The sequence below is a fragment of the Bos indicus x Bos taurus genome, chromosome 2 (genome assembly GCF_003369695.1).
Source record: "Bos indicus x Bos taurus breed Angus x Brahman F1 hybrid chromosome 2, Bos_hybrid_MaternalHap_v2.0, whole genome shotgun sequence".
In the NCBI taxonomy this organism is placed as follows: Eukaryota; Metazoa; Chordata; class Mammalia; order Artiodactyla; family Bovidae; genus Bos; species Bos indicus x Bos taurus.
The window spans coordinates 57,431,256-57,436,813 of NC_040077.1; the positions used below are offsets into that span (position 1 = coordinate 57,431,256).

The 5,558-nt window shown below is 39.8% G+C and overlaps 1 pseudogene; it reads left to right on the plus strand.

Annotated features, from left to right (window-relative positions):
• Window positions 1-428: 428 nt before the first annotated feature.
• On the plus strand, window positions 429-1,379 carry LOC113880916 (annotated as a pseudogene).
• Window positions 1,380-5,558: the final 4,179 nt, after the last annotated feature.

The window sequence follows — 5,558 nt, forward strand, 5'->3', positions numbered from 1 at the left end:
TCCTGTGGCCACTGCTGGGTTTTCCAAATTTGCTGGCGTATTGAGTGCAGCACTTTCACAGCATCATCTTTCAGGATTTGGAATAGCTCAACTGGAATTCCATCACCTCCACTAGCTTTGTTCATAGTGATGCTTTCTAAGGCCCACTTGACTTCACATTCCAGGATGTCTGGCTCTAGGTCAGTGATCACACCATCGTGATTATCTGGGTCATGAAGATGTTTTTTGTACAGTTCGTCTATTCTGATACCAGGTCCCTAAAACTGTGGGTATTGATCATCACTTGGAAAAAGGGGAAAGGTCTCATAAGCAACAGACTTGAAATCCTCCCATACATTGGTAATATTTAAGCCATTATATCTTCAGTGAAAAAAAGTAGACTAGAAAAATATCTACCACGGTCCTCTGATCCCTGTCAGTGCAGCTCAGCAGTCATGGCCAACCACATCGTGCTCTACACCGGCGCCAAGATGCCCATCTTGGGGCTGGGCACCTGGAAGTCCCCTCCAGGCAAAGTGACAGAGGCTGTGAAGGTGGCGATTGACTCTGGGTACTGTCACATTGACTGTGCCCACATGTAGCAGAATGAGAATGAGGTGGGTTTGACTCTCCACACGAAGCTGCAGGAGAAGATTGTGAAACTTGAGGACCTCTTCATTGTTAGCAAGCTGTGGTGCACAAAGCACAACAAGGATCTGGTGAAAGAAGCCTGCCAGAAGACGTTCAGCGACCTGAAGCTGAATTACCTGGACCTCTACCTCATCCACTGGCCCATGGGCTTCAAGCCTATGAAAGACTTTTTCCCGTTGGATGAGGACATCAATGTGATTCCCAGTGAGAAAGATTTCATGGATACCTGGACAGCCATGGAAGAGCCGGTGGACGAAGGGCTGATGAGTTATTGGAGTCCCTCCTTCAACCATCTCAAAGTGGAGAAGATTCTTAAACAAACTGGCTTAAAATACAAGCCAGCGTTTAACCAGATCGAGTGCCACCCATACCTCATTCAGAAGTTAATCCAGTACTGCAACTCCAAAGGCATTGTGGTGACTGCCTATAGTCCTCTCGGCTCTCCCAACAGGCCCTGGGCCAAGCCCGAGGACCCTACCATACTGGAGGACCCAAGGATCAGAGCGATTGCAGGCAAGCACAATAAAACCACAGCCCAGTTGCTGATCTGATTCCCCATGCAGAGGAACCTGATCATGATCCCCAAGTCGGTGACTCCTGAACGCATTGCTGAGAACTTCCAGGTCTTTGACTTTGAACTGAACAAGGAGGATATGACCACCTTGCTCAACTACAACAGGGACTGGAGGGTTTGTGCCTTGGTGAGCTGTGCCTCCCACGGGGATTACCCCTTTCACGAGGAGTTTTGAAGCTGCGAGTGTCTGCCCTTGGCCAGATGACCTGCCATCCCCCACCTCTTTTCCTGTGTGTTGCGTAATTTGGCCCGTGTCCCACAGTGGTGGATCAGCGACTTCTAGACAAACCGGTGAGGGCTCGGCCAGCTTGGTGTCAGGTCCAAAGAACAGAATCAGTAGATTAATAGAAGTCTCTTCAGTTTTCCTTTGCCCTTCTTGTCAGGGGAGCTGGGGAACATGCAACCCAAATACTCTTCTAAACTGAATTTACAAAATCAGAATAGTGCCTCTAACAGTGGGATTTTGATTGCTTGGTACAGTAATCCTTTCAGCTAGACTTTTCTTTGCCTCAAATAAAAAGTGTTCTTATGAAAAAAAAAAAAAAAATCTACCAGTAAAACAAACAGAACAGCAAAGCAAAAGTAAAGATGTTTTTTCTTTGCTTTAAATAAGATCCTTGGGGAAAAGTATATGCAATTACTGGTCTAAATTAGGAGGAGTTGTGGTTTTAGTTAAAAACACTTACATAATCTAAAAAACCACAATTTAAGAAATAGCACTCCATCGGCGCTGTGCTGTGCTTAGTTTCTCAGTCCTGTCCGACTCTTTGTAACCCCATGGGCTGTAGCCCACCAGGCGCCTCTGACCATAGGGGTTTTTCAGGCAAGAATACTAGAGTGGGTTGCCATGCTTTCTCCAGCGGATCTTTCTAATCCAGGGATTGAACCCAGGTCTCCCACATTGCAGGCAGATTCTTTACTGTCTGAGCCACCAGGGGTAATTTTATATAAATATAAAGCAAGAGAGGAGCAAATGTGGTGAAATATTAATATTAATACTTAGAAATTTTTTGTGAAAAGCAAAATTCTCTGTATTATTTTTGCAAGTCTTTTCAATATCTCAAACAATTAAAAGAAAAAAAAAAAAAAAGATCACATCCTGTAGAACCTTGTAGAAGGAAAAGAAAATCAGCTCCAGAAGATGCTACTCTGGACTGGACTTCTCAGAAGTTTTTTTTTTTTTTTCCCTTAGTGAGAGGGTAACAGGCATGAAGGCCAGGGGTCTCCAAATAGAGGAAATAGCCTGCAAGTGTCAGACATTTTTATCTCTCTTAAGCGGCAGGAGGAAACAAACTAGCAATATTTTTTCCTTCTCTATACAAATTTAAAGGGAGGTTTCTCTTAAAATATTGTGTTGCCATAATGACACCCGGCTTGGCCTGAAGTTAGCTATTCTCGAGTCTAGAGATAACCAATGCCTTTTTCTTATGGAAATGTTTGTCTTAAGCTATGCTAATGTACTATGCCTTTACCCCAAACTCTGTCTCCAAGTCGGTTCTGCCTCTTGGCCCAGAACCTACTTGACAAACCAGTATGGATATTGTTCCCCTAATCTATGTAAATGAAACTATTTTAATGGTGGTCTGCCCTTCTTCAAGATTCAAGTTAATCATTTTATGGCCCAGGATAAACCATTTGGTGCCAAGATTATCTCAAAATGCATCTTATGGGTGAGGGGCCTGGTGCCATTCTGAATTTTAAGACACTCCTTTCTTTCATTAACAGACTGCTAGTGACTATATAACATCCAGCTAAAGACTAGCAGAGGGGTACTCTTTCTGCCCCCTTCTGATGCCTATGTCAGAAGCTTTCTCTATCTCCTTTATACTTTAATAAAACTTTGCCATCAAGCCTCGTCTCTGGCCCCAGATTGAATTCTTCTCCTCCGGGGGCCAAGAATCCTGGTGTATTCGCGTGATTCAACAACAACCTTTCATTAGTGTCATAAAAGCAGGGACTAAAAAATCTAAAAAGTACAGAATAATTTGGATCTCAACTGGATGAGACCCATGAAAGTCTTCAAATATGTGAATTATCAGGTATGGTACAAAATAAATATTTTTATTTTTTCTCAATTTAAAAATGTAATTTTTGTTTCTGTTTTTATTTTAAATTATACTTAAAATCTATTAGGCTAGGCTTGGGTTCTCTGGTTGTTTCAGAAGCATTATTGTCTAAATCAAAGATTTAAGTTACCTTCTTGACCTCTTCTAGCCATTTAAATTCCCTTTAAATGTCTCTCTGTTGTTATAACAATTAAATAACTCATTATTAATTCATAAATAAGATAAAACATTGTATCCAATTATATTGAAGGACACTTTTATACTGTAGAAGCATGTTTTTGATATATAATTTAGTGAAAAAAATCTTTTGCTGCTTGATCTTATAAAAATATTTATTTAATGAATAATATGTAATGAAAAAATTCTGAAAGAAACTTTACCAAAGGTTAGTAATAGTTACCTATAGGAGAAGAATATAAATATTCCAATTATTTTTTGGCTAATGAGAATCTTCTAATTTTATGTAATAAAAATGTATTCCAGCATAATTAACTTTAGAAGAAAAAGGAGGTACCCATCTTTTCTTTCTCTGGTTAACTCTGAAACATTCATTTTTTTATTCAATTACTTTATTTTTTGTTAAGAATGACATACTGATAAAACAATCAATTTAAAAAGAGCAAATGACTCAATTTTCTTTTTTCAATTGATATCAAATAAAGAAAATTTGAGTATCATAAGACCTAATCTGTCTTTTGTTTCTCTAGATTTAAAAAAATAAATCATAATTCTGTGTGTTAAATGAAAGCAGTTTTTAGAGCATTTCAACTTTATAGATATATATTACATTATTAATTTACTTTTTAAAATATGTTTTCACATACCCAGAGATTGGAAACTACGTTTCTACTTTTTTACTCCTGTATATTTTGTGTATGTTATTAATAACATATGGGTGATTTTCACCGATACAGTGTACACTATATGAATTCAGCATGTGAGTAACCCTCTGGAATAAAATCTGAATTTCCCTCCCCCTTTATTATTTGTAGATATAAAATATGCATATTCAATAAAGCAAATGATTTTAACCATATGAACTTTTACTTGGGCTTACCAGGTAGCACCAGTGGTAAAGAACCTGCCTGCCAATGCAGGAGAAGTATGAGACATGGGTTCTATCCCTGGGTCGGGAAGATCCCCTGGAGGAGGGCATGGCAACCCACTCTGGTATTCTTGCCTGGAAAATCCCATGGACAGAGGAGCCTAGTAGTCTATGATCCATAGGGTCGCAGAGTCGAACACGACTGAAGTGACTTAGCAAGCATGCACAATTAATTACCATCTCCCTATCTCTATCTTCCTGGCTTTTTCTTTCCTTCTTCAGTTTAAAAACCTCATACTCCTTGCAAGTCATCAGTATTTGATTCACACTTTTTGGAAACAATCATGTTCATCATATGTACAGCCTAGTTATTGAACTTCATGTATATCCAGTCATTAATGATTAAACTGAATTTTTTCTGTAGCATAATAAGAAATATGTTTTTGATCTCTATCTCTGATTCCTGACATAGAACTGCTAAAATCCTTGGAATTTCCTGACTGTTAGTGGTGAGAGGAGAATCTTTTGTTACTCATAATGAGTCCCTTTCTATCAAACCTGAGTTTTTGATAGTGTGGTGACTCTTGGAGGATGTGGGTTGGTTGCCACCAGAAAAAACTAAGTGATTAAGAGAGTTAGAACTTTCAGCCCCACTCCCTGATCATTGCGGAGGGGAGAGGAACAAGGGTGAGTTAATCACCAATGGTCAGTGATCTAGTTAATCATGCCTATTTAAGGGAACCTCTACAAAAACCTTAAACAAAGGAGTTCCAAGAAATTCAGGTTTGGTGAATATGTCTTGGTGCTAGAAGGATGGCATCCCTGGAGACAGCATAGAAACATTTCATTCCTTAGAAGGCATGTAGACACGCCTCATCTTGTCTTGGCTGTCTTCCACAGGCTGTTTCTGAGTTATTACTATATCCTTTAAAATGCTGTTGTGCTGAGCTCCGTCATTCAGTTGTGTCCGACCCTTTGCAACCCCATGGACTGTAGCGTGCCATGCAAAGTACTTTCCTGAGTTCTGTGAAGCATTCTAGAAAATTATTGAATATTAGGAGAGGGATTGTGATAACCTCCGTAATGAAACCAGTTGGCCAGAAGTGTAGCAGTTCTAGACTTGAGAAGTGGGGACACTCCTGTGGGACTGAGCCCTTAACCTGTGGTATCTGTGCTAATTCTGGGTAGTTAGTGTCAGATGCAGAGAAGGCAATGGCACCCCACTCCAGTACTCTTGCCTAGA